Source organism: Hordeum vulgare, chromosome 3H (assembly GCF_904849725.1).
Source record: "Hordeum vulgare subsp. vulgare chromosome 3H, MorexV3_pseudomolecules_assembly, whole genome shotgun sequence".
NCBI lineage: Eukaryota > Viridiplantae > Streptophyta > Magnoliopsida > Poales > Poaceae > Hordeum > Hordeum vulgare.
In genome coordinates, this window is record NC_058520.1 from 415,601,299 (window position 1) to 415,612,784 (window position 11,486).

Below are 11,486 nucleotides of genomic sequence, written 5' to 3' on the forward strand. Positions count from 1 at the left end.
ATGATCGTTGCATCTTGGCTTTGACCTATCCGATATAACTCTTTTGTGTGGCGGGTTTGTTGGGATTTGATGAATTGTGAGTTTATGTTAAGATTGTTCATGATAAATATTTGACTCTTCTCTAAATTCTAAATATGATTCTTATGTGCATGATCATCATAGCTTCGTAAATCCATGTGATCTACTGATTTTCTTTGGCCAAGTAGATTGATCTTTCTTCACTTAGAGAGGTGTGTTGTAGTGGGTTCAATCTGACGGGTTTCAATATCCCGGTGACATAGGAGGACAAGATACGATTTTGTATTGTTGCCACTAGGATAAAATGATGGGGTTAATTCATATTATTTGAGTTCTCTTTGTCTACATCATGTCATCATTCTCCAAGCATTACTCAGTTTTACTTAATACTCTAGATGCATGCTGGATAGCGATCGATGGGTGGAGTAATACTAATAGGTGCAGGTATGAGTCGACCTATTCTCTTATGGACGTGATGCCTACATACACATGATCATTGCCATGAATGTCACATAAATCTCCTCTTTTCTATGAATTGACCAATAGTAATTTGTCTACCCACCGTATGCTTGCTTTCATGAGAGATGCCACTAGGGACAACTATGGCCCCCGGGTTTATTCACTTCTAAATTAACAAAGGCTACAATTTCCTTGCTTCCTACTTTTACTTGTTATTTACTTTTCACTTTGCAACTTCCAACCACACTACTTACTTGCTTGTAAATAACGAGACAAGGGGTTTGACAACCCTCTTGCCCGTGTTGGTTGCGAGTGTTTGTTTCTTATGTGTGCAGTTGCTGAATATCGAGGTTGGTTGTTACTCCTACTGGTTCGATAAACCTTGGTTATCTACTGGGAGAAATGCTTACCTATATTGTGTTGTATCACCCGTTCCTCTTCACAGAAAACCCAACACAGATCACAAGAATTCCTCCCTACATGGGAGGTACAAACATTTTTAAGCTTCCTTATTCAGCATCTCTTACTACCATATGTAGATGGTTCTTATGAATAAAACCTTTGTTTAGATGTTGGATTAATAAAAAAGGTGATTTTAACTAGTAGTGTTAAGGTTATAAAAAGAGTCGCATCTAGTTAAATGATCTAGAGTTTGTAGATCTATAAACAAAGGGGGGTTGGTGGTCAAATATCTTTGGAAACTATGCATTAGTCTTTTGTTAAATATTGGTCTAATATAGAGAAATGTGATGGCCTCTAGCAATATGTGATGAAAGCCAAATACCTAAAAAATTGCTATGTTGCTTCTTTGATAACCAAGGTTTCTGACTACCATAGCTAGAAAAACCCACTTAAAGTAAAAGATGTACATATCTTAGGAATGAAAGTGAAAATTGGCTCTAGTGATATTGATAAAATGTGGAAGGATCCCTAAATGATATACCCCATTTACATGACAAATTTGATGTGTTATTCAAAATAGGTAACCATCTTGATTGCATAGTTAGAGATTGTCTTGATAATCTACTTATTTTAGGAAGAGATTGTCACCTGATTTACACATACCGCTACTATAAACATGGAACTTAGTAACGTTTCTTGGAAATGGTTATGTCCCCACATTACACACTTTTCTATAATGAGCCTGTGGCAGGCAGTAATTTGTATGGTGGAGTCGGTACGAATTTGAAACCGTCTATATTAGTATTTATTCAATGTGTCTTTTTAGCTAGAGACGCCTACGTGGATCAGGAACCTATCCATTATAATTTCACATTCCCCGTTAATCGCACTTTTTCCATCCACACATCTCAGATTTGTTGCCGCCAAACCTCGAGTGCTCATCGTGGTACCTATTCCCATGTTGTGTAGTGCTGCTCATCATCGTGTTGTTTGGCCTTGCCACCACTGAGCTTTAAAGGTGTAAGGTTAGATCATAGAATCCCCCATATCTCCTAAACTCTAGATCTCCAAAAACCACAACATATAAATTTCAACTTACCTAGATTGCAGACTTCCAATACTTAATTATACAATAGGTAGATGACAATCCTTGGTACTACATCTGCTGCTTAATTAGTACTATAACTATTAGAATTAGTACTATATTATCTAGATAAACTACAATCGAGTTGTACTCGTCGGACGAGGATATGTAGATGATGTCGATGCCATATGCCTCATCATCGGCAGTGTCGACTTACATCTCCTACTGGCTTGTTGTCATTGAGGTAGGCAAATATTTCCTCTGACAAACGACATGTGTTGGCCATCAATACAAAGGTTGGTGGCGACCTCACATCGATCAGCAATTAATTCGGTGATGGTATGGTCTTCCACCACCAGCTCAGGATCCGTGAGGATTGTGGCAATGACAACGACATCCTCGAGACGATGTGATTTGGCACCCGACACTAATGTGCTCCTCCAATGCGTCTCCATATAGAATTTCTTGTTGCCCTTCAACTCCACCTCGGTCTCCTCCTCCTTCTTATTATTCCCTCCTCCTGAACCTCTTCATCTGACACCGAAGAGGAGCTCAGGTCGGCAGTCGCCTCGCGATCACGACCACCATAGCTACCTCCATTGTGATTTGGGCTCAGCAGGCAGGAGTGAACTACACGTAGTACGTGGGGTGCCTCCGGACCATGGTTTTAGAGGTAGCAACGATGGATCACAGATTTGAAGCTTGTGGTTGATGTTATAGATCAAAAAATTCAGGTGCTCCGGTGGCTAGGTTTAGCTTTAGGGATCTGGCTTCCATTTATAGCCGACCAACTATATGGGGATTTGGTGGTGTGGCCTACGAGGACAATACTGACGATGGTGCTCTGACTTTTTTAAGTTTTGTTGACACTACAATGCTTCATATTTTCAGTAAAACACATACTACTTCAACTTCTCAGTTAAAACAAAAACCACTACGATTTAGTTCTGTGGTCAATGCAAACAGATTGCAATTCTTAGTTATAGTGGAAACGCCTACAACTTATCTATTGTTTCATCTCTGTAAAATGCAAAATGGTACCACTAATCTATTATAATAAAAATTGCTACAATTTCTCTACTTTTCTTCTCTATAAAATGCAAACCACTTTGACTTCTCTATTATAATGGAAATTGCTAAAACTTCTTAGATTTATCTTCTTTGTGGAGTACAACTGTATACCTTCCACTTTAATTTAGCTTGCATTACATTTCCAATGACTTACCAATCTTTTCTACATGTAGTTTTACTTTAGTTGCATTGCACATATATATAGCGTGAGGTGTGTACTTTATAGATATAAATGGCACTAGTTAATGACATTAGAAGGAAAGGCACAACTGATAAAGCCCGACGTGGGCCATGAATGAAAATGGACATTAAAACTTTTATACAGTTCCAATGTCTTTGTATCACGCGAACTTGTAAAATTCATGTACTATGGGTACTGTAATGAATGAGATCCTATCTTTGTACCTTTGCATTCCAATTTTTCATTTGAATCTCTACTATTAAAGGAGTGTTGGGGAATGATGGTCCCTCACCCCCTTGGTACGATGGTACATTGTCCATGATGTGGTACGTTGTTGCCTCCTCAAACTTGCAAAAATAATTAGGCGCACTTATCAGCATCTCTACTATTAATGGGCAGTTGGTGAATGATGGTCCATCACCCACCTCCCACTATGATGGTATGTTGTCCATCATTTGATATGTCGTCGCCTCCTCAAACTTTCCAAAATAGTTAAACAAACTTATCAGAAGAACATAAAATATTAAATGGTATGTCATCTTTGCACCTACTAAAACAATTAAGCATGATTACCAAAAAAATACACTCCATACAATCCTTACACTTAACATTTTCCCATAATAAATTATCATATTGAAGAATCTCCTTGTTGTCGATTTTCCTTTCCGTAAGAAAATGTTGGTGCAAGATGATCAGGTAACTTCAGTGTTATAGTAAACAATTTGCTATACACATCTCTTTGTATGGAAACAAATAGAATACAAACCATATTTTAGTACCTTCCAATTCAATCTAACATGCCCTTTTTCCATGCATGACTACTAACGTGTAATAGGTGTAGCTCTTATGTTTCAATTGTTCATGCGATCCCTTGCATTGATGTGGTGACATGGGCATGTAACTATCTTCGAAAGTAGTAGTAGCGACATATTTTTTCTTGATATTTTCGTTGGAGCACAAATAGGTTGTTTATTATATATTTTCCTATGTAGCACTTATATACTTGAAAAAAAACTATATGCTCCATGAGAACTCTGGAGTGCCTCACACACATGAGAGTCCACTCATGCTTGTCCTCCTTGAATTTTAGTGAACGTATGACCATGCGAAAATCATTATGCATGGCTGGGATAGTCACAAGGACATCTTCATCATCATGAGTCAACTGTAAGAACCTTTGGGAAAACTTATTTCTTGTTCTAGTAGTTCATATGTTTAGGTGAACACTACCATATAGTAGTCACACACTACAATTTCAGCACGTTCATCAACATGTTGCATGAATCTGGCACCTGGATACCATCATGAATATGCAAGTATCATCTTTCTCACTTTATTTTTTTCTCTCTAATAGGTGTCCGATAAAATACTTTGATGGGGGGTTACTTGGTGCATGGTACAGGAACAACAACATTGTTTCCTTGATATGCACTTGTAAATGAGATTTGAAGGACTTATAAGAGGGGACATAACCATTGATATATTTCTATTTTATTTCATATTAACCATTTTGAGTTACTCGCATAATGTACTTACAACTATATCTATTTTCTTTGGAAAACTATCAGAATATTGTGACGGGAGGATGAGGCGGAGAAGTGACAATGAGAGTGGATGTGAGAAGCTAGCAGGGAGAAAAGGAAATGGAAACATATTCATTATGTGTGTGTACACTAGACAGGGCATTTATCATGGGAGTCATGAGCAGGAGGGGCACATGTTACGAGAAGAAACAATTCATATGGGTCACCTCAAATGCAATATGGTTTCATATACTCACTACATGTGAACAATGATTATTACTAATGCAATCAAATATTTTCTAGTTTTATTTTAGTTATCCACCGTGGTGCTAAGAAGCCAACTCTAAGCTTAAAGGGAAGAGCATGAGTTTTTTACAAAAACAATCATTTGGATAATGTGTTTAATTATTTTATTGCTTTGTACCAACGCGTAAGAATTTGCCTAGTGTCATTAGCAATTGTGGGTACCAAATAAGAAAAAAAATACATCCCTAGTGTAAACAATGGAGGCATGTATTTGTATGGAACTATCCGTGTCATGTAGAGCATTGGACGCGGTTATACATCAAAACCGACTGCACTATCCACAATATTGGAAGTGGTTTCTATAACGTCCACAACTAGACTGAATATTAGCAACAAAGAATTTGAGGCGGAATGGGAAACCGCCACCTTCCCATGTACGAAAACTGCCTCCAAAGCACGATTCTATACTACTCGACGGTGGGAAGGTGTTAAGAATGGGGTGACTACCCTACTCACGCCTGGTGATGGTGATGAGGTTTATTGGAGTCTAGGAAAGAACCATGTTTTACAACTACATCAATGGATGATATGTTGGAAGTGGACTTAGATGGGAAGGAAGCATTATATATAGTTGAATATGAAAATTTGCGTCTTCTTATAATAATCATTCCAAAAATTTGTGCTGATTAATGATGTTATGAAAATTATAAAATAGGTTTGTAATGCTGAGTGTTCATTCTCTGATTAATATGAGTCTTATAAAGAACATTTTTGGGGAGTCGAGTGGCCATGTTTATTTGACATAATGTAGACCTGATTCTTGGTACTGATCTAGACTTAATGATACTAGACAATATTACTCGGTGTGTTATGTGTTTCCGTCCTAATGGCGAATGTCTGTTTACTACTGGTTTGGCTGGAGTTATCTAGGTCATTTGGAACCGACTTAGCAAAAGTAACTTTGAGAATAATATCATGAGAAGCCCTTTTGAGGTTGTATTTGGTACGTGTGCTTATTTGTTTGCTTGCATGTGTATTAAAAAAATTCAAGTATATGGACACATCGAAGGAAATTATAGGATTGGTCAAGATCAACATTGTGGTGATGAAAGAAGATTTACTCAACGATGCATGATGCTCATGAGTCATGTCGGCATTAATGTGCAAGTGCTACTAAAGTCTTTCTTCCATGTAGTTTTGGAGTCATTAGGTTTCTGCCGCATTCATCTATGATCGGCTTTTAGATCTAGATATGTAATATTTTGTGTTGGGTGTTGTTGAACTGCCTGCATTGTGTAGGTTCTATCTTAGGCCTAATAGTGTTTTGCTCCATTGTGCATGCTTCGTTTGCAGGAACGCACGATGGGGTTTTTCATGGTTGCATAACTAACTCTTTCTCCTATTCACGTTTCATTTATTTGGATATCTTCAACTATTTTATTTCTATTATGAGAATGATGGAAATGGATTGGGATCAACTCAAGAAATCAAGAAGTCTAGAGCCAGTCAAATATGGACGTCTTATGCTACTCGTAGTGGGGGTACCATAAATTAGTATCATGCCTCTCATACAACCTTTGTATTATAATGTCATAGGTGTATTTAAATTGATCTCATTTACTATCATGCATGGGTATAATAACACATTGTTTATTATGACATGGAATATGTTACGTCCATTTTGCATCATATTCCTATTGTTATTTATAATGTTTTAGAGTTATCTTTCACTTCATGATGCAATGCTAATGCCTTTTCTCGCTTAAGTTGCAAGTTATACCACAAAAGGGAGATTGCTGACAACTGCAATTTAGAGCCTAAAAAAGCTATAGCAGAGATAGTTACTCTCCGGAGCTCAAAATGTACTAAAAATTTAAGGATATTTTTCTTGGAATATATAAAAATAAGGGAACAAAAAGATACAAGTGAAGACCCTCCATGGGCCAACAAGCCGAGGGTGCGCCCACCCCCAACCCCCAGGGTGTGTCGATTGAGCTTGTGGGGACCATGAAGGTCCATCAATGTCCATCTTGTCCTATGTGAAGCAATTTACCCTAGAAAAAACTAATAAGAAGAATTATAGAGAAACCTCTGACGTCTCAATGCGGAACTAGGTGGAGAAGATTTGCTCTCCGGCAGAGCGATTCTGTTGGGGATACTTCCGTCCACGAGGGGGAAATCAAAGCAACTATCATCACTAACGTTCCTCTAATCGTGGAGGACTTATCTCCATAAACATGTTCACCAGCACCATCTCATCTCTAAACCCCAGTTATTCCCTTGCTTTTAACCTTTGTATCAAATCTCATATTGGTACCCAGAGGTTCTAGTAGTGTCGATTAAATCTTGTGGTTGATGCCATATGGTTTACTTGGTGGAACATTATATGTTTAGACTTTTTATCACTGATATATCTCCTATGATCATGAACGTGAATATGATTTGTGAGTACTTTCATTTGTTCTTGACTACATGGGAGAAGTCTTGTTATAACTAATCATGTGAAGTTGGTTTTCATTCAATGTTTTGATGATGTGTTATGTTGTTCTTCCTCTAGCGGTGTCATGTGAACATCGATCACATGACACTTTACCATGTTTGGGCCTAGGAGAATGCATTGTGAAATTAGTTTGTAGATGATGGGTTGTGGGAGTGACAAAAACCTAAACCTCAGTTTATGATTTATCCGTAAGGGTCTCATTTGGATCCATATGTTTAATTCCATGGTTAGATTTATCTTAATATTTCTCTTGTGGTTGTGGATGCTGGCATGGAGAGGTTAATCATAAGTAGGTTATTTGTTCAAGTAACAACAACACCTTAGATTCAGTCGACCCACATGACAACTTATCAAATCAATGAACGTGAGTCAATGAATCATGCCGAAAGTAACTAGATGAAATTCCCGTGTGTCCTCAAGAGTGTTTTAGTCAACTATAAGAAGTACTTCCGCCTTGCCATTAGCAAGAAAAAGGATTGGTACACCTTGCTGCAACTTTTTACTTTTGTTACTTGTTACCGATTATCTAGCTATCAAAATATCTATCAAAACTATCTTACATCACTTGCAGAGAATACCTTGTTAATAAACCATTTATCGACTCCTCCTTCTCCTCGTTGGGTTCTACACTCTTACTTATGGAAATGCCTATGATTGATCCCCTATAGTTGTGGGTCATAAGTATCATATGATACTGAATATTATCTTTCCTCCTATATTATATGACACCTAAGGAAAATTGCCTACTCCATCCGTCTTGGAATTTTAGTTAGCTTGTGCCTCTTTAATGTATTCGTGCTTAGGTGGGGTGCTATGTGCATTAAACATACTACTAACTATTCTCGCCAATGCATATGTGCTTTGATCTGGTAGCTAAGAGTCCGTTTAATTGTTTATCAACAAAAACTCTTCATGTATCGGTTGAGGCCCCTCCCAATGATCCACTTTGTACATGTGCTAAGTCCGCCAACTAAAAAAAAAATGATGTGCCAACTTAACTAAGAAGAGAGAGTAGTATGGTGACCCTAAAAAGGAATGATGCTAAGCACGCATACCTAGGTGGAAAGATAATTCTGAGTCTACACCTATTTAAATAGAGGTATCTTAACATCCAAAAACAAATTACCAATATATTGGCGAGTTTAGTTGGTAAGCCCTTTAATGCAATTAGCGCCTTACCTAACAAAATATAAATTGGAAGAAGCGTGATAGGCATTTTACTTAGGTTCACCCGCTTAGAAATATTTGTTTCTAGGTCACCAGATTGTTGTCTCTCCTACTTAACTCCTTTGGCCCATAAGATTTTTCCTTATGTGGCATTCTTAGCACCTATGGACACCATCGAGAGCTGGGAAGGGCCTCGTAGCCCTAATATTCCACATGTATTAGTAGTTTGGGTATTAATTCTGATAATAATAGATGTTGTTTACCACCTCCTCCCATGTTAATACTATATCCATCTGTGTTTATTAGTCCCCTACATATTTTGGGTCAAAATTTGGCCATTATTTTGGAAAACTACTAATTTATTAATCTTTCCTCATAGCAGTACAAAGTACACAAGAAATAGTAAAAAAATACATACATATCTATAGACCACCTAGCGATAACTATGAGCATTGAAGCGAGCCGAAGGCGCGCCAGCATCAGCACCACTCCCTCGCCGGAGCCACACATAACTTGTTGTAATAGTAAGTAGGAAGTCATCGTTCTCAGGCCCCATAGAACCAGTGCACGTGAACAACAACCATCACCGATGAAGAGACCTATATATCATAAGGATCCAGCAGCATGAAGACACACGAACATAAACGAACGAATATCGAATTTGAGTAGATTCAACATAGAAAAACACTGAATCAATCCTTCATGATCTGCCGGAGTCACACGTACACATGCCTTCTGATGATGCTAGATGCACCACCGAGACAGAGGCTAGGCGGGGAGAACATCATTTTATCTTCAAGGAGTCATCATCATCTTGCCTTCTTGAGTAGAACAAGAAACCCTAACAAAACTTAAATAAACATAGAAAAATGGAGCCCTCTCGTTGGCAAGGGCTGAGATCCACCGCATTACAATGGCCCTAAGGCTATCAGAAAGTATATTGTTCGGTTCGTATTCAAATGTAGGTTCGAATGATTTATTTTTGACATGTATACCTTATATTTTATTTCTCAAATCAAGGTCAAAATATGGCAAAAATTGAAGGGATACTAGTAAACCATGGTTAAAATTCATTTTATTAGTTAAAATTATAGTCAAAATATGACTCAATTTACTAGGGAAACTATCTTTTTAGGGGAACACCTATTCGACACACTTTATGTTGAAGCCAAGAGAGTTACATATTTAATTACACAGGAGGGGAAAGTAACTAGGGGGAGCATCATCCCAGAAAAATAGAAGACTTTGACTCATAAGAGTGTTTTGCTAAAGTATGTGTGACCAAATTTGCATCCCATTTATAGTGCTCGAAGGATATGCCTTTCCATAAAAGTAGCTAAGCAAGGACAAATAATTCAGTTTCACTAGTGTAGGCACTGATCAACTCCAAACAATCTGATTCCAACATAGCACCAAAGCATACCAATCTTTCTACTTGTTCAATTGCTTTAACCTTTGCGAGTGACTCCGCCGCAGTCACAACCAACACATGATAAATTGGCTTTGCGGCACATGCAATTGCTTCACTCGAGAAGTTGTGTAGGAAAACACCCACATCAATCATCCCATCTTCATGAAATTTTGCGTCCATCTTGAGTTTGTAGGGGCCCGGATTGGGTTTTGCCCATATTATTTCATGCAGTACACTTGTTGTCGGGGACACGCCATAGTCAGATGTAACAGCCCAGATGGCGAAAGTAGTACAAGCGGAGGCAGCCACTTGCATTCCTTTCAGTAACTCCCTACTTTGATATGAAATGTTCCAGCAAGCCAATGAAATTGATTCTTGAAGACCAAGCCCTCCAAGAACCGATAATTTTTCATTTGACCGCACAACAAGCATTCTGGAATCACGGATCCTGACAAATCAGAGGCACTACCCGCTTGATAATCTCGTCAAGCCCTAACGCTCACCATACCAGACGTGGTCAGCTGCATGTAAAGAGAAGATGGCGTATGTCTTCCAACGTCTACCATTTCCAAATGATGAATATCTTGATTTTATTCGACACTTTTAGCTTCCCAACAATCTCCCATATTGGACTCATTGTGGATGATTCATGCCCATCCTCTCTTTTCACCCATGCTCCAAATTAATGCTTACACTCTATATAATATGCAGATCACACAAAATAATGCACGTCTTTGTTTTCTTCACAGCTACAAATTATTCCGTTAAATGCTCGCTCAAAGGAATTATATTCTCTTTCCAGGTCTAAATCTTTGTATTCTGAAAACTTGGCAACCAATGATCCTCCCATATATTGATGCGAGTTCCCAAGCCTACCCCCAAACATGTCCACACCGAAATATGTGTAGGCCCGTCACAATACTTCGCTAAATATAAGATAATCCTCTCTTTGGTGCCGCATTCAAAATATTCCCTTCAGGAAAATATTTGGCCCTCAACACTTGTATACAAAGGAATTTTAGGTTATTTAGGATTCTCCATAAATGTTTCGCTGGCATGGCAAGATTGAAAGACTAAAGATCTCGAAAACTCATTCCACCCGACTTCTTGGGTAGGCACATTCTCCACCATGTGAACCAATGTGTCCTTCTTTGATCTTCCAAATCTCCCCAGGAGAAAGCCTGCATTGCATCATTTATCTCTTTTCATAGCTTCTCTGGTATCTTCAATACAACCATGACATACAATGGAATTGATTGAATCAGTGCCTTAAGTAATATTTCCTTAATTTGCACCTAGAGACAAAAGTTTTTCCTTCCCTTGCAATAATAACACTTTGTTTCAGGCTAAGGTCCAGCTTTGGGTTTCTTCGTTGGATTGGCAACACGCTTGCCGCTCTTCTTGGAGTTACCCTTCTTGCCTTT